The sequence below is a fragment of the Cuculus canorus genome, chromosome Z (genome assembly GCF_017976375.1).
Source record: "Cuculus canorus isolate bCucCan1 chromosome Z, bCucCan1.pri, whole genome shotgun sequence".
Taxonomy (NCBI): domain Eukaryota; kingdom Metazoa; phylum Chordata; class Aves; order Cuculiformes; family Cuculidae; genus Cuculus; species Cuculus canorus.
Genome location: NC_071441.1, coordinates 68,449,078 through 68,467,738, shown reverse-complemented (window position 1 = coordinate 68,467,738; position 18,661 = coordinate 68,449,078). Strand labels below are relative to the sequence as shown.

The following is an 18,661-nucleotide window of genomic DNA, read 5'->3' as shown; positions in this document are numbered from 1 at the left end:
GTGGTCTAACTGACATAGACGAGATCCCATAGTGGCTGAACTACTCTGGAGCAGGTAAGTGTCACCCAGCCCTACTTTGTGATGGGAGGTGAGATGCCATCTCTCACAGATGAGCAAAGCTTCAAGGTCTCAGGTCTTCTGGATACTTTTTTCTGCTTCCTTCTGGATGCTCCTTCTGCTTTGCTGGACTGGAGGGTGCAGCATTATGAATGTGATGAACTTCCCTGGCTCTACTCCACTGAAAAGGGTTGCATACCTTTAGGAGAGAAACACCAGCCATTGTCAAGGGATTGCCCCACCTCTAAGACCTGTTGCATGTGTGTTTGGTATGGGGCTTGGGTAATACACGCATTGACTGGGGAGAGGTTTGGGGTCATCGTCTCTGAGCCACTGGGGGCCCTGTTGGAGCAGGCACACCTGTTGGATAGCCTCATGGACAGGGTTGACCTGTTTGGGCCAATCCTTTGGGGCTAGGCTGAGAGCTGAAGAAGCAGCTGCTTGCTGGTGGCGTGCTTGAGAAATGAAAATGATGAATTAAAATTTAACAACTCTCTAAATGCCAGACAAGGACATCTTAAGTGGGAATTGTCACCGTTTGACTACTGTAGCCTCCCACTTAGCTAAAACTGTATGGCTTTAGTTTCATTGATCTTGGAAAAGGAATAGCTTACACTGAAGAGGAGGAACTGTTGGCTAGAATTGCAGGAAGTATCATGAATTTTCCCTATGCAGCTCCTCTGCCCTCTCCTTGCTGCATCATGCTTCTCAGGGGTGTATTGCAGCCTGTTTCTCTCTGAATTGGCAAAGTCCTGTATCCTCTGAGCCACAAGCATGGGCAGAAATGCTGCTTCTGTGCAAGGCTGAACACAGCCTCTGGAGTTAAAAGCTCAAGGTTAATGGACCCCAAGGGCCGGCAGCACCTAATTGAGCCACAGTGGGGAGCAGGCTGGGGTCAGGGTGTGTAGGGATGCTCTGCAGCAGCAAACCCCTGTTCTCAGCATTGCCTGGTGGCAGCATCCATGGTGTGCAATAAGAACCCCTCCCTCCCTAACCTTGGTTGTGGACCAGCCCACCCACGGGACTCCTCACGGCTCTGCAAATAGAGCAGCTCGACGAGGTTACATCGCTAATAATACCAATTACTGGTTACGCACTGGCTACAAGGTACGCTGGCAGTAATGGGATCCGGGGGGATGAAATGAAAGCGATAAAATATGGTGAGATAAATTAGCGTTGTAAAATTAGCCATGGGTCTAGTCAGGGATCTGACAAATGTGTCGCTGCTTCGGTGCAAGCTCTGAGAGCTGCTGAATTGGATTTAGTGGCCCAGAGCAAAGCAGATGGGAGCAAGGTAAAAAGAGTTCATGAGGGGTCTCTGTACACACATGCTGATGGTTAATGCTGCTTGTTTCTTCCTCTGCTTTGCTGAATGATACATCCCCTTCTACGTGATGGTAGAGGAATAAAAGCCCATCCCCACTGATGTGCTGTTGGAGTGTTTTAAGCCTGTGGAGTGATGGAAAGGGGGTTGGAGAAACAGCAGCAAGCTGGCAGTCCTGCCAGCCTTGGTTCCTCAGCTGCTAGTCCTTGCCCTGCATCATGGCTGGGAGCTTCATTGCTCAGGTTTGCTCTCAAAAGGGAGTGTCAGTGGGGTTCAAGTGGGATGTGTAGCAGCCATTTCCACATGTTTTAGCCTTGTAGGGAGGATAGAAAGGTAGTTTCTGTTTCCCTTGTAGCAGCCTGACATGTTTTCCTGTGCCTAGCTGGGCTTTGGGGTAGAAGGATGGCTAGAGCCAGGCATCCCACAGGACAGGGGCTTTGCCTGTTCACCAGGGGTGTGCAGCCAACTTCCTGCAGTCCAGATAGGTACGTGTTATGCTTCCTCCTATGAGACAGAGGGTGGAAGCCAGGAGATGCTTTTTGTGCCCTTTGGAGAATGGGAAATGGATGTGGCTGGTTCCAGTGGAATCCGCTTCCTGGTGGCTCATTAGGACAGGCTCCGAGGGAGAGAGGTGAGCAGTCCTGCTTGTGAGTGATGGATGGCTAGTGAGAGCTTCTTACAGATTTGTAAGTGCAAGCTAATTGCATGTTTAATGGCTGATGCATTACACGGGATCTAGGGAGGGACAGGCGTGATTTAGGTCTGTTTGATAAGGCATGTCATGTGGCTCACTTAGTAATAAAGAGGGGGGGAAAAGTACCAAATATGTTTTGTGGTGCTTGAGGGGTAGAGGGCTTTCAAGGGGGTCTGTGCAAGGCTTCTCCAGTTGTGCCACAATCATATGAGAGGTATGGTGGGTGCATGGCAGACATGTCTACAGGAGTTGGAGTGGTTTGTCACATCCCTGGGGATGAGCAGAGGGCAGGCTGCCCTGTGTGGTTCTGTGGCAGCACCTGGTTCAGAAAAAAATCCCAAGGGATTGTCTTAGCACTGCCTAAAGAATCCCAAGAGACCTGAGTGAACTTGTGTGCTTAGCCAATGTGGATGTACACCTGAGGAGACCATTTCCAGATTTTGGGAGGTCAGCCCGGCCACTGCCAGCAGTCCTCACATCCTCTTGCTTGCGGTGTAAGCAAGGCATGAGGTGCTGTGGTGATGCTTTTAGGGTATCTCAGATGAAGCCCCAGAACTAAGCTGTGATGAACTGCAGCAGTGGGGTGAGCCCCTTCCCTCGACTTCACTGCTGGAGAAGTAGCGATGTGGAACCATGTCAGGGAGCAGCAGGAAAACGAGCCTGTGGTTGGAGTTCTAGTAGCAGCATAAATAGAAATACAACTTCTCGGGTTCTTGTGCAGCAATGATATATCTTGTTTCTATTGACTTTCTTAAACCTCTAAAATACGTTGTAGATTGATCTACAAATCTGCAAAAAGCACCTGGTTTTTTTTGAAGTCTAAAGCAATTTGCTGTTTGCTCCTTGTGGTTGGTTCTGAACAGACACATGTTCTGTTGTCCTATTTGAGGCTGGCGCGCTGCCACAGTGGTAGGAAGTTTAGTAATACTTGAGTTGGATCGATTCAAGCCCATTATCTGTGCTGCCTGGGACTCAGCGTCAAAGGGTAAAAAAATACTCTCCCAAACACATCAAAGCCCTGCGATAAGGACACACAGTTGAGCTCTATTTATAGATGGACAGATGTCTTGCCAAAGCGCTATTGCTGTCACTTTGTTATGCAGTTTTTGAGTGTTTAGCTGTGTTTGCATCTGAAGTAATGTATTCTACCTTTTGGCTTAAATGTGTCCCCTCCAGGCACTGCCTCTGGTGGAATTGCTTCTAGCTGGCTTTCCTCCATGCAGGGATCTGCCTTTTAGGTGGTAAGAATGAGGTGGCTGAAGGGTCTTGTAGGTTCTCAGTGAACAAGGTAAGGTCTGAACAGTGATCTCTCATCTCATTCTTGCATTTCCATCGACCCATGGGGACCTCTGAGGTCTTCAGAGCAGAACTGCTACCAGCACTGTATCAGATCAGGATGGCTGTTTACCTCTGTTCACAGCTTAAGCGTGGACATCATTATTTGATGGGGTACCACGACCTCAGCTGTGTCACCCTCCCAGCAAAGAGTGTAACCCCACAGTTCAACCTAAACCTCCCGAGCAGCAACCTGTAGCCACTGCTGTATTGCATCTCATGTGTTTTCCTCCTTCGTCAAATGCTGTCGAGGGCATTTAAATCGGCATCAGCCGTGCAGACTGTGTTTTGAGTGGTTCCTCAGGCCAAGTTAGCACAGGTCTTGTAGAGTATATGCACATACATCATAAACGAGCATGTGGGCTTTGAGGAGATAGTAGGAAGGGTGCAATGAAATCGGTTAGCGACTCCAGATTCAGTTCTTGGTGTGAAGGAGGAGTGCCTGTGCTCATGTGGTAGTGTTACTCTTATTTCCTTCCACACATTGCTCTGTCACAGTAGTCATAAAACTGGGAATGGGAGAAGGGCAAAGTCTTCATTCTGTCTAGCTTTGAATATAATTGCTAAAGGTGCTATGCTGGTTTTCCCTCGGTTATGACCCTGGCACATAGTCTGAGGTGACATTGCAGCTGTGTTTTTTCACACCAGACTTAAAAAACCATCCAGAGACCTCGGAGGTCTGGAGTCCACCATAGGACAGGAGGCTGAGCTTGGATGTAGCTGCTCAGGGCTTTATACAGCCTGCTTCTTAAAGCTTCTGGATATGGATAGTATAGGTTGTTTGGGCCAGTGTTGCAGTGCTGGTGGGTCCTGATGGAGGTAAAAGTTTCCCCTTGCATCCAATGAGAATGTGTCATTTCAGCTACTGCCTGCTGTCACTCGTCTTCTTGCTATACGTTGCTGTGAAGAGCCTGGCTCAATCTTCTAAAGTCCCCTCGCCATCTCAGTTACTCCTGCTGAATTTGCTCCATTTAATCAGCATGTGTCTTGTCTTGGGGCTCCCAAAACTGAGATCAGTGCCTTGATGTGGTCCGAGTGCTGTGTGAGCTGCTGGCTGTGCTATTGCTTCTGCAGCCCAGGTGTGCTGTTAACCCCCTCTGCTGCCAGGGCAGGCAGCTGGCTTGTGTGGGACTTGCTGCTTGCTTGGATCTGTGCTGGCACAGGGTAGGTGTCCCTGTGCCCAAGCCCTGCAGCATGCCGTGGCAATGAGCTTGGAGGTTTCACAATAAGTGTTTTTTCTCAGACTTCGGAGAATTGTGGCTGCAGGAAGGAAGGAGTTGTTCATGGGCAGGTTTAGGGACAAAGACCTGACTTTTTTTGTGTGTTTTTATTAACACGTCTTGATCAGGTGCAGGAGAGTTGTATGATGGCTTCTGGTTGCATGCCATTCCCAAGCCTGGGAGAAAGGAGATTTCCCCTCCCCAGGGTGTTCATAATGTCTTGGTCTGCACGGCGCTCGCAGAGCACTCTGAGCATCCCCTGCTCTCTGCTTGGTTTTAGTCGGTCTCCAAGGTGCTGCTTAGCTTCACTTATATATTTTTCTGACGAGTGGGCAAGACAGGAAGCAAATACCTTTGTTACAAAACCACATATGGGCTTTCAACGGGTGATGACACTTCTCCAAGCTATCTGTCTAGTGAATGCACTTTCCCTCACTTGTTTATATTCACAGAAGTGTTACTTGTCTGCTCAGGTGGGCCATAGATGTCAAGAAAGATGTCGGTGTCAGGATAAGGCTTTAAAGCAAGGCTTCCTGCTGTTCTTTGTGATGGGTGGCAGATGAGACCCCAGTGCACCAAGGACTGTGGGTGTGGGATAGGGACTGTCGGCTAGGTTTGGCACAGGCACCACAGCTCAGGAGAGAGGCAGCAGTAGCGCTGTAGGTGACTTTTTACAGCTGGCCCACGATGCTGAGCTGCCGTGTAATTTAGATGGTCATTCAGCAAATGAGGGCTCTGATGGAAGCAAGCAGTGTTTTCCAATTAAAAGAAATAACCATCATCAAGAGGGGACTGTACTCTTTCTTAAACCATTTCACATGGTGTCACAGCTGCTCTGAAGTCTCTTAGCTCCTGGAGGACTATGGTGGTTGATAATGCTCTGTGCAGTGGAGCTGAATATTGCAGGGACACGAATGTGGGGTGTGTTTGCCTGGGGTGGGAGCTATCCTGCTGAGTCCTGGCTCTGAGCTATGGGGAACCATTGTCAGCCCAGAGGTGGAAGTTAGAGGAAGTCCAGTGGAGGACCACAAAGATGATCAGAAGGCTGGAGTACCTCCTGTATGAGGACAGGCTGAGGGAGTTGGGCTTGTTCAGCCTATAGAAGTGGATGCTTCAGGGAGACCTTATAGCGACCTTCCAGTACTTACAGGGGGCCTATGGAAAAGCAGGGGAGGGGGCTCTTTATCAGAGAGGGGAGATTTAGACTAGATATTAGGAAGAAACTCTTAACTGTGAGGATAGTGAGGCACTGGTTGCCCAGGGAAGCTGTGGAAGCTCCATCTGTGGAGGCGTTGAAGGCCGGGTTGGATGAGGCTTTGGGCAGCATGATCCAGTGGAAGGTGTCCCTGCCCATAGCAGGGGGGTTAGAACTTGATGATCATTAAGGTCCCTTCTAACCCAAATCATTCTACAGTTCTATGATATGGCTGTGTAAAGTGGGGACCAGCTGCATCAGATGGAGCCGGGAAAGCCGCAGATCTGCCTCCTTGTGGCTCCCCTTAACGGCCACATGAAGTGGGTGCTGCAGGACATCCAGTGAAAGAGCTGTTCAGCTGTCATGGAGATCAGCAGGGTCCCACATCTGGATGGGAAGAGGAGCAAGGGGCTCAACTGCACACACCTGAAACCTTTCCATGGTCATGGTGCTCCAAGAATCACCTTTGCTAAGCACGAGTGAAGCCGTTCATAGGGGAGCAACGCAACGTCTATTGTACTATTTTGCCCTTTAGGGTAACTGTTTTTAAGCTCTGCATAGCTCTAGGAAGCCAAGACCCCATATCTCCAGGGCAATTTACAGCACACATCAGCCCCCCTCAGTGCTGGTTACAGCCCCTAACTAGGACAGCTCAGTTGCTGCCCTTCAGTAAGATCACATATTACTGTCTCTTTTTTTTTTTTTTCCCCTCTTGCCCTAAATTGTTGCACTTTACATCAAAAAGGAGGGGCATGCACGTGGGGGCCAGCACAATTTATGGATCAGAGATTTATATGCTGCTTCGATGCTGTATTTTTCCCACGCAGTGACACTTTATTGCCACAAATTACCAAACAGGCAAGGTTACGCAAGTGACAGCAGGCAGAGTTGTAAAGGACAGGAACAAACGGCAGCAGGAAAAATACCCAGAGGAGAGGGGGTGGCCGGGCACCAGGCAGAAATAAAACAAGATGAGAGGCAGGAGAAGCATTGGAAATCAGCTTGCCTTGCAGCAGAACATATGGGTGAAGCCTGGTGATCAGTGTGCCATCTATGGTGCATGGGCATGCCTGGAGGTTGGGAGAGTAGCCAGTGGTCTGAGTTTGGACACTAGAAATCCTTGATTTTTATTTCTTTTTCTTGCTCCCCACAAAACTTCTAGGTGCTTCTGCAGGCTGCTTTGTTTCGCTCAGGTAATTGCAGGGTGTATTTTCCCTGTGTGCTGGGTGGTGTCAGCAGGGAGAAGATCCTTAGAAAGTTAGACTTAATCTTCCTTCTAAGCACCCTTCATTCGTAGCAATGTTCAGCCCATAGTAGGGGTGCTTGGGGAGGTGATGGTGTTCCTGTCTGTGCCTCTGCATCAGCAATTGGGAAAAATCCTGAAGTGATCAGTACCATGCAGAGCAGACAGATACAGCCTTCCAGAGGTGGGAAGCAGCTTTCTTTGGCTTTCTGAGGTCTTTTGTCATCCCAACTGTGGCACCAACAGTGCTAGAGTCAAGGTCACTTTGGGCAAATCCCAGGAGCACTGGGATTCCTGTGCGAAAGTTATTTGCAGTCCTGTTTCCTTCACTTGGTTTTCAGTGCTCTGCTTATGTGCTGCATGGACAGTCAGGTCACTGCCTGGCTTCATTTGAATATCAGGCCTGGATTTGGAGGCTGACGGCTAGTAGCATCAATTTCTCTGCTTCCTAGGTAGAGGGAGGGAGGTGCTGGGGAGGTGGGTAGCATTCTGAGGGTGAATAAGTGATGTTATGCCTTGCAAATGGCTGCTGTATTTCCTTGCTTTATGGGTGTGGGGGTAGAAAATGTCCTAGACTTGCCCTTTGGGAGGACAAGTTGGTCACTTATGTCCATCTATAATAATATTCAATATGCATGATGGTGTGTGAGGGATGAGCGCTAGCCCTTGGGTGGAGGGGCATCAGCTTTGCTGCTGAGCGTCTGCAGCAGCCCTGCTGCGACATGCTTCAGTTTTGGTTGAGTGACTCCGTCTGTGCCCACTCACCCAAGTTAGATCAGCTTAACTTCAAACGAATGTAAAAACTGAAAGGCTTGAGATTGGCGGAGGTATTAAGGCTGCCTTTGAGCTGGGGATGCTACTCAAAGCTGCCAGGGAGCTGTCACTCTATTGTTCTTACAACAAAACACTACCCGAGCTGCTGAGAGCCACAGAGGCTCTGAAGCTGCAGCCAAAATTACATTTAACTAGCAGAAATGTGCTACAGCCCTGGGGCTCACAACACCAGCCCAAGGGAGCGCGCCAGCACCGCCGTGTGCTACACTCCCCGGCAGCAAGATGGACGGGCTTCACGTGGCCCTTGCAGTGTGATGGACCATTGCACGAGGCAATTTGACTTGTCTATTCCAGTGCTTGTAAAAGATAATTTCCCTTGAATCCCAATGCCATAAGCCAGGTATTTAATCTTGCTTGAAGGGAGCATGTCTAACGCGCACAGGGCATCACAAACAATAGTAAGCAATCAATAGGCTAAATCCTGAGGTCCCTTACCCAGACTTTGCTGGAGTAAGGGTTGACAAAGTGCTGAGTACTTACTCGAGACTTCAGCCCTGCACTAGGGGCAAGAGAGGTGATTGACTGATTTATTGATGATGCATTTCGCTATGAATCTAGTCTGTCTGTTAGTCACAAACATCCATTTGAGCATAAATCCTGAGCTGCTGTGAACAGATAGCTGCTTCTACAGCAGAGCCGGACAAAAAAAATCTCAGATGAATGGTTTATTTGGTGAAAAATAGTTTTGGATCAATGGGAATAGCTTGGTATTTCTGTGTTGTGCTTGGCAAATAGCCTCAGCAGAAGAAAGTGAAAGGCCACTTGTGAAAAAATCAAGTGCTGGGTTTTGACACTATGTTTAGATCTCCTTTCAAACTGGTTTTAAGTTTTCTTCCCGAATCAAAAAGCCAGCTGAGTTTCAGAAGATCCCTCTGAAAACCTTTTTCCTCACCTTCTGTGCCTAGCTTCTGCACAGAAGCAGGAAAATGTGGCACTTCTTAAACCTGGTGCTGAATTGCTGTGAACCTGTACTTCATTTATTTTTAGTTTACCCAGCAATATGAAGGTTCAGATGCTGCTGGGCAGTTGTTCAGTGCTGCTAAGCGGAGGGCTGGGACGTGCAAGGCTGTGGAAGGGCAGTTCTTGCAACCCTGGGTTTGCTCCTGAGCAGGGGGTTGGGCTTATCCTGTCTTGATGGACCCAAGGGACACTTGGGAAAGTCAGCATCCCATAACAGCTCATCCCCGGTGTAAGGTTAGGCAAAGCATTAGCTGTTTCTGCAGCAGCAGAGGATACCTCCAAAGGGTTTGCACACTATGGAGTAGCCTTCACCCTAAAGCCTCAACTGCTAGGATGTGGTTTGATCACTCCACTTGTTCTGAAATCATCTGGGTTTTTTTCACCCCTTAAACTGAGTAGTTTCTTACTAATTTAGGAATAAAACTATGTTACTCCATTGCTGGTATAGCTCTTCCCCTCTGTCCCTCGCTTAGTGTTGATTCTTCTTTGTTCTAAGCCTGGTTGCTGCACGCTGCCTCTACCGTGGCTCCCAAGGCCAGTCTTCGCTGTTGCAGTGCATGGAAATGCTCATGGAAGGTGCCATAGGAAACCACTCAGACAGATTTGTGCATGTGTATATGCCTCTCTAAGTATTTCCCATTAATTAATGGACACTGGAGTCTGTCGTCTGTAGCGAGTGCTCACTGGCGGGTGATAAATTGCTTGTATGACAAGATGGCAATGAAAGCTGAACGAGCCATGGCTGTCGGCGCTGGCTTTGGGAGTGAGGGGCAAACATCAGTCAATATCTGGATGGGAAAGAGGGGTGGTGAAAAGCCCAACAGCCGAATGTGACATTCCCGAAGGTATACTGCCTGCTTGTGCTAGAGGAATCCTTGCTGTGGGCTCCATCAATCAGACACTGGTCCTGCATTGCACCCCATGGTTGCCTAGCAAACCCCAACCTCGTTGCTGCTTTTTGGTGCAAAGGGGGAAGGAGGAAAGGGCTTGTGCCATGGTGGCCATCCCTGCTCCACAGAGATGCTGGCTGGAGCTCAGATGCATGCACTAGGAGCAGCCCTTCCTGACCTGGGTTTTACTGCCTCTTGCACCCCAAAGAAGGGATCATATACTAAAGCCTGAGATATGGGTTTCAACAGTGCAAATTTGCTGTTGCCAGCAAATCCTGCTGGGCAACAGAGTCTCTCGCAGTGGTGCCAGCACTGTACATCCTGGCATGCCATGCCTGCTGGCACCACTATGTGAACAGTGGCCTTGCTGGGCGGCATTTGTGGAAGCAACTGGGTCTCAAACCACCAGCAAGTGGTGGCTGAAGAGCGATTTTGCAGAGCAGTATGAGGCTGAAGCATAGAATGATGGATCTGAGTTACAAGTGTTCATAGCTTCTTCAGTCACAATTCTGTGTAGAACCCCAAAGTCTGTGAGACATGCATAGCAGAAACCCATCCCAGGGAGGCAGTGCTGGCACTAAAATCTGCAGCTTCCAAGGGGAAAGGCATGGACTGAGACTGATTCTTGCTGCATCTCCAATGGGACTAATAGCTGCAGCATCCCTCTGGAGCACACCATGCAAGCTGTGTGCTATAGATCCATCTCTTCTGTCACTCTGAAGCTGAGGTTCAGTCACATGTTGTGCTCATTAGGACCCCAGCAGCCAGAGCAGGGATCCCTCTGAGAAGGACAACATGGGTGCTGGGCACTCTGTGGGCTCCACCTTGCCCTGGGACCTGTCACTCTTGCCACAGTGCAAGGGGAGCAGCCTGCATTTACGGGGGAACTGAATTATCTGCTTCCCTGAGTGGGGAAAATAATAATAAAAAAGTGCCTTCCACTAGGTCACGAGCCATTACCTCGAGGGGCCCTTCATCAGCTGATGAATTCTACTTAATAAAATAAATACTGAGAGAAAATGTAATTGGATTTCATTTATTACCCAGTTCCGCCTAGCAGCCCCAGATTATACAAAAGCAATTAGAGAAAGCTCTCCATTAATAGCTATCTTCAAGCTGCCCAATGGGCTCATTCCATCAAACCTTCTGGCTCGTGTAATTTCCTTTCTTGGAGCTTGCTCCTGGCTGGGGGAGGATGCAGGGTGTACTGCACCATTGTCAGCGTCCTGTAAACAAAAGCAGCCCTGTTTCTAACACTTGCGCAGGCATCATCTTCCCAAGTGCATGGCTCTGCCAAAGGGTCCCCTGGTTTGGGGCGAGAAGCCAGGGCACCTGGGCAGTTTGGCTGCAGACTAGGGCTTGGTTGAGCATCCTTCCTCCTCTTGGCATTGCCACACAGTGGATCTGTCTGTGCTGCTTGGCAGTGGGTCTGCAAAGTCCCATGGGGGCACTGGGGGTAATGCTGTCCCCCTTGGGATGCTACTAGTTCTCTGATGCTGATCTTTCCCCTAATGCTTGCTGGTTGCTTAGCAACTTCTGTCTCTGCTGGCTTGCAAGGACACAGCAGACTACTTCCGTTCCCTTCCTTTTTTTTGCTGGGAGCTCAAGGAGAGCCTGGGATAGCTTTCTAAGAGGAGCATGGGCAGAGGAGCGTGTCTCATAGCATCTCTCTGGAAGTCTTATGGCAATACAGTGAAGCAGGTTTGAGGCTTGTCACAGGGCAAGGACATACGACTAGCGCTTGCGCTGCAGCTGAGGATAATGTGCAGGTTAAGCTGCAGCCAAGTCTTAGCCTGGTATCTTTATTCCTAATCCCTGTTTATGTTGGTGGATAAGGAAAGACAGTTGAGTGCAGATGGCTTGTGGGGGAAGAGATGCTGAATGATCCTGGTCCATGGTCAGTAAGAAGTGGTCCAGCCTAGAGGGCTGGAGTAGGATAGGATGTATACTGGGTGTACAGCAGTGAGAGAGCACAGTGCTCTGCCCGCTCTTCCAACCAGTGCACTTACAGCTCCGGAAGGAGGTCGTCCAGCCATGCTGCCTCCTTTTGTATAGCTCCTTTTTGGGGTGTTTCTGAGGACTACCTAAGCAGACCCAGGGCTGGATGGAGAAAAGGGATTTTGAAAGTTGATCTCTTTGCAGCCTGGAGGAAAAGGAAGGGTGTTGGGCACCCAGGAGGCTCTGGGCTCGTCTCTAGGGGCGGCATTGCCTTCTTGTCCCAATTGCCATCACTTTGGGAAGAAGCCAGCGCCATTTCTCACCTCAGACAACCAACTTTGTTCCAATGGTTGGTTTGATGGAGCTGGAGTGGCTCAGCTATGATGCATCAGCCCCTCTCATGTGCAAGAATTGCAGTGCTACAGACTAGGGGAATAGTGGCTGGAGAGCTGCATGGGGGAGAAAGACCTGGGGGTAATGGTTGACAACCGACTGACCGTGAGCCAGCAGTGTGCCCAGGTGGCCGAGAAGGCCGATGGCATCTTGGCTTGTATCAGAAACGGTGCAACCAGGAGGTCCAGGGAAGTGATTCTCCCTCTGTACTCGGCACTGGTGAGACCACACCTTGAGTACTGTGTTCAGTTCTGGGCCCCTCACCACAAGAAGGATGTTGAGCCTCTGGAGAGTGTCCAGAGAAGAGCAACGAAGCTGGTGAGGGGGCTGGAGAACAAGTCTTACAAGGAGCAGCTGAGAGAGCTGGGGTTGTTTAGCCTGCAGAAGAGGAGGCTGAGGGGGAGACCTTATTACTCTCTATAACTACCTGAAAGGAGGTTGTGGAGAGGAGGGAGCTGGCCTCTTCTCCCAAGTGACTAAGGACAGGACAAGAGGGAATGGCCTCAAGCTCCTCCAGGGGAGGTTCAGGCTGGATATCAGACAAAAATTCTTTACAGAAAGAGTCATTGGGCACTGGAACAGGCTGCCCAGGGAGGTGGTCGAGTCGCCTTCCCTGGAGGTGTTTAAGGAATGGGTTGATGAAGTGCTTAGGGACGTGGTTTAAGGGAGTGTTGGGAATGGTTGGACTCGATGATCCAGTGGGTCCTTTCCAATCTGTTGATTCTATGATTCTAAGAACCTGCACTGGGCTCTAGTGTCTTTGACCTCCTCTGCTGTGCATGTGCCCTCCCTCACTGTCACCTTTCATGGCTTGCTTTTCACCCCTTTCCTTTCATGCCTCCATTGCCTTCATCGTCCCTGTGATGGGATGTGAGTTAGGGGAACAGCATGGTGGAGAAGGAGCTGATGTTTAGATTCAGACAAAAACCAACATAAGATGTAATGCAACTGGAAAGGCATGGGCAGATGGAAAGGGATGACAAAAATACATGGCACTTTATCTTCGTTACAAGGCTGCTGTCTTGCCTCTGTGCCGCTTGCTGGGAGCAGGAGGTGGCCAGCAAGCAGAGATGTTCAGAGGGAGTTTTGTTTACAGGCAGCAGGGCTGGTCCTATCGGGTGATGAAGCAGAGAAAAGCAAAAGAGGATTTATTAGGGGAAGTGAGTGTTAGAGCATGGGATGCGAGAGGGTGATGTGATGGAAGACATAAGAGCACAAAGAAGGACGTGCTTTCCTTGAATCACCTCTGGGTAATGCCTTCTTGAGAGGGAGCGTTGTTGATGCTGATATAACTGCAGAGGCAGGGGATTTGTCTTGGGTGGTGAGATGGAAGGTGGTATGGGACCACCTTGCTCAGAAAGGGAAGAAGGAAAGCATGAGATGGTGAAACTACAGGTCTGAGAAGAGGGCTGAGCTGTGGAAGAGGGTGGATACCTTTCAAGCATAAAGTGAAAGGTATGGAAAGGTCAAACACAGGCTGTTGGGCTGACACTGGCACTTGCTCCTCTCCAGATCAGCAGCTTGTCTTTGGCTTTGCAGAGAGGTGGATCTGGGGTAACCTTGGGCTTAGCTCTGAGATGACAGGACAAACTATGAAAGAAGTAAACCTATCCTCCAAAGAAGAGAGGAGACCTCAGCACTGTTTTTTTTTTTCTGAGCCAACCAAATGCAGTGACCATATGAAATCTTCCTTTTTCATCTTATTGTTTATTTTTCACAGAGGGCTTTTATTCATACCCCCTTAACAACCATGCCGTTAAAGCAGTCTTATTAGGATGCTGCCCTTCACCAAGGAACTCTGCTCTCAAAAAAAGAGCATTAAAGATTCAACAAATAGCTGAGAATTGGGATTGATCCTAACCTCCCATAAATGGGAGTACCTTCCCCCATTAATCAGCCTTGGTTTTCACTTACAGGATGATGGCCTCAGTGCTACACTTCTTCAGGACTAAAAGCACGTTAAATATTTATCACAGCTGAGTATTCACTTCCCCCTCTATTGCCAACGAAGATCCCCTGCTTAAGCCTGTGTTGGCTTGACAGGTTGCATAGTGAGGTGGCATGCCTTTAGGAAACCTCTTGTGCCAATGTGCTCCACTCATTTGCTGCGCTAAGCAGGGAGAGATGGTGGCATCTCTCATTTTGAAGCATGGTCAGCATGGGACTGTATTATAAAGACTCTTCGCTAGCACTCACACTGGTAAATTAAACATGCTTGGATTTACTCTCTAGCAAAGGCTGGAGCATCCACACTCCTCCAAGTTTCGTTTAACCTCTGAAACAGGATTATTGCATCTAAATCATTCCACAGTAGCAGCCCCTGGTCTGTGCTGAGGCTTTGCCCCATGTCATGTCAGGGACTGCATTAGCAGTTCATGGTATGGCTGTTCACATTGTAGTGCCTGGAAGTGTTTCCCAGCTTAGGGCCGTGTGCATGGCTCGTATGTTGTCCTCCCATGCTGAATGAATGCTGGCAGTGCTCTGTGTTTCCCTGGCGGGTTGGGAGAGAGCATTCATGGCTGTGTGAGGTTTGAAATGACAGCAGGGTGTTTAGTGGTCCAGTTTGTCTAATAATATGCAGGTACATCCTTGGTAATTGTGCCAGGTGTGCCGTGGTAGTTCAGAGAGCAAATGTCTTAGGAGCACCTCTGAAAGCTGCCTTTGCTCTTTGGTCTCCAGTATCGTGCCAGGATTTCTGAAAAAGAAGAGTCGAAAGCTGCTGATATACCTTGGAGGTTGGAAAGGGCATAGCTTGGTCCACACCAGTGCCCTAGGATGCTGCTGTGAGTAAGCCTTGAGCCCTCTCAAGCCATGATACTCCTGCCCTCTTCAGCTGATAAGGAAAAGCTATCCACGATGCTGGAGGGAGTTTTGCTTCTGCACCAGGTCCAGGGCAGACTCTACTTGGTCAACTCCAGCAGCTATTGTAGCTGGGTTAGTGCTTTTTTTTTGAAAAACACTTAACTTGTTGGGATTGTCATGATGGATCTCGGTGTCTTTGTGCTCTCCCCTGCCCCATCGTTTGAGTTACTGCTGTGCACAGCTTTGTTATAGCCATTTACACGTACAAGCACACAATGTGTTTCATTATCCTTGTATCAAACTTGTTTTGCTGCTGTCACGCACCAGAAAAGTTAAAACATGTTTGATCAAAGGCATGTAAACACAGCTTCAAAACAAATGCCCTCAAATCCTGCCAAAAGCACAGAGCTGTCTCTGAGCAAACCCCGTCTCATATTCCCCCTGCCCGTGCCTCCTGCTCCGTCTCTGAGTGGGTGTGTGATGCCGCTCGATCTCAGAGAGTCTCATGGGCTGCCGTTTGTGGCAGGGAAGGGTTGCCCACTAGTTGAGCAAATTTCAGCAGCGTTCTGCACCAAGTGAGGCAGCTGAGGAGGAAGACTGGAGAGCAGAGCCTCAGCCACGGAGTGGGAGGGAGGAACTTGCTGCCTCTCCACATGTACAAGATGGCAAACCCCAATAGCCTGTGCTTTGCAACACGCTGCAGCTCCAGTGGGTCAGAGGAGAGGAAAGCATGATACCAGTTGGCTGAAATAAAGGTGCTGAGTGTGTTTTTTCCAGGTGTCACATAGAGCTCCATCTGGTGAGTTACCTAGAGGGGGAGAGTGTGCTGCCACGGAAGCTTGTTGCTATCTGCACTCCCAGGCCATCACTCTGGGGTTGGAGTTTGGCTGGAAGTGAAGGCAGCTGGTTGCATCATTTAAGCCTTTCATTGAAAGCTGAATAGGAGGGGCTGGGTGGAGGGAGTGGGGATGGTCCTGGACCATCCATGCTTCTGCTCTGCCTGGTTTCCAGCCCTGACTGGGCAGGGAAGGGTGAGGTGAGACTCACACACCTGGCTTAAGGGCCCTGATGTCACTTGATCTCCCATGAGTTTGCTAAAAGATAAGGGATGCTCTATAGTTGCAGACAAGTCAAGTTTTCATCCTATTCCTGACTCTGGGAGTGCTACATGTGCATCTTAAACAGGAATGGAAATCTGTGAGCTTTTGCAGCTTCCGAAGGCAGGTGTTTTCAGAAAACACTAGCTCCTTTCAAATCTGCCAAAACCCTATTCACAGCTTAGCTATGGGCATGACCAGCAAATAGTTTGGGAATTCATGAGCTTGTGAACTGACACAGACTCTGCAAATGAGTTGCCCAAGGTCTTTGCCAAATACCTTTGAATAATGGATGTGTCAGAACCAGATGGGGATGCAAATGGTGTGTTATTAGTGCCTGCTGCCTGTGCCAAGCGTTACCCTGTGTGTGAGTGTGCAAGCACACTGCGTGTGCAGGGATAGTTCTGCCAGCAAGCAGCTGGATTGCTGCAGGTAAGGTGATCCTATGGGTCTCCTTCAAAGCACCTAATTGTGCTATCGGGGGAGATGAAAACCCAGTCAACCCCCCAGTTGCTGCTGGATGGTCCTGGGCAGGCTGTGAAATGCCCTGCAGGCAGCAGGGACATGGTCAGAGGTTAACAGCAGTGTCAGACTTCATAAATCATCTCTAATGAGACTTGGGAAAATGTTGGGTTCGAGCCTCTGATGCGTGGCTGTGCTGGTTTGTCTTTACTTTGGTCTTTTCTCCCATTTGGTTTTTAGGGTTATCTGGGTGGAACTGTTTGGAGGCTGAAGGTGCTGGAGGTTTTCCCACTGCTTTAAGTGGTGAGAGGCCCTAGGCTTTGCCCAGTCCCTGTTTCTGATAAGGGCTGACTGATGGGCTGTTGACTGAACAAATTTTCCCCCTTTTTTTTGTCCCTAAGGAGGTAGTTCATGCACCCCTAGGCTGCCAGAAATCATAGGGTGGAGGGCATTGTCTGGGTCCTGGTGTGGAGGAGCAGCACACCATGTGCTTGCTGATGCTGGTGTTGGGATGTCTCTGGATAGAGCCAAAGCCTGTCTGAGCCACCAGTGCCTGTGGACAGCTTCCTGTGCAGCCACCAGACAGCTAAAGGTCTGCAGAGACCTCCTCTCAAGGTGTTCTCCCAGCGCTTCTCACCAGCATGGGATCCGCATAGATGCCATCAAGTCAAAATGCTTTGCTTGGGAGAAGCCCATTTGAGAATATAGGACCCCAAATAAAAGGCTTGCTAGGTGAGAAGAAGAAGAAGCAGAAAGGAGGTTATTGAGGTCCCCACCTCTGGGGTGGGTGGTGGTGGGCTGCCCTAGACCGTGTGTGGTCCCTGCAAAAACCGCCAGTCACCAACTGGGACACTGGGGGGAGTAAAGCAGGGTACAGTGAATATTCTTTCCGACTTATTATTTATAAAGTACTGTCACAGCCCTGGAAGTGTTGGGACTCTCAGAAAAGCTGTAGGAATGTACTAATTAAAGAACACAATGGGAATGTAAATTGGGAAAGCTCCCTAGGGGGAAGCAGTCCTGGGGGGAGCTAATTTGCCAGTCCCCGCTCCTCCCCTGCAAGCTGGCTGAGACACTGGAGCAATTAAGGAGGAATTTGAGTGTTAAATATAATCTGGAATTGTGTTTTTGGCTTTTTTTGTAATTGTTTTATTTTTCTCTTGGGTAACAGTGTTTCCAATTGTGTAATTGGGATTTAACCCTCTGCTCTGCTACAATAAAGGGTAATTTTCAGGGGATTTTTTTTTTTTTTTGTGCTCCTTTGGTGCTGAAAATGCGTTCAGCTGAGTCTTCCAGTGGCAAAGTGGCAGGTCGCCTCCTTGCAAGTGGTAAAGCTGGGTGAAGTGGTTGTACAGATAGGACTGTAGGGTCATTGAAGCCCAGGAGAAATCTAGGATTCTCCCAGAAGATTGCTCTGGGAACTGCTTTAGCTCCAGACTGGTGCAGTGAAGGAGAAATGGCACCAGGGCAGGGTTAACCAGAGCCAGTCCGGTAGGAGACAGTTCCTGTCTTTAGAATAAAATATCAGTTGTCAGACTCACCTCCTGAAACCATTTGTAAGCGTATACCTTTTTTCGTTGGTCTTTTTGCCTGCCCATTTCTCTTGTGTGTGGTCTGGCTTACTCTTTTGTGATGTTTCAACTTGTTTTGCCCTGTTCAGGAAATGTGCATTTCATATCATTCCTACTGTGGCCAGTAGGGTGGACTGAGGGTACTGGCTGTGACATATTTGTCTTTCTCTAAACTGTTTTTATACAGTCCAGGGTGAGAAGACAAAGATACTCCATCAGGGGTTGAGGTGAAATAAAGACTGTGTTCAGGCTACAGTGCTCAGTGAGGGACAACCATTAGCTCGTGAGCTGCTTGTTGTTGGGTTTGTGTGTCTGTAGCCAGGTTTGCAGTTGAGCAAATGGTTTGTGTTCTTGGGTTTTAGGTTTATTGGTTTCCATTGTCTTGAGCGGATCCTTTAGTGTGCTTTTTGTTGGAAGTTGTCCTCAAAGCTTGTAGAAGGGCATTGAGAAGAGAAGCTGATGTGGTTGGAGCTGAGGTTTCATGTGATGGCTTGGTTGTTTGATTGTTCTAAGATGGTGCTCCCACTGGCAGGCAGGAACTAGAGTGTTGCAGGATCCTCTTCCCTCTCTTATTTTTATTTTTCTGATTAACTTGAATATTTCTTCTGGTTTTTCTTTTTTCTTTCAATTTACACTAGTCACCTGA

General features: G+C 49.0%; 1 protein-coding gene across 3 annotated transcripts in view; it reads left to right on the top strand.

The window, feature by feature from the left end:
- The window catches only part of CNTFR (ciliary neurotrophic factor receptor), a 215,172-nt gene that overhangs the window by 52,621 nt on the left and 143,890 nt on the right, over window positions 1-18,661 (top strand). The gene's annotated exons all lie outside the window — the stretch shown is intronic.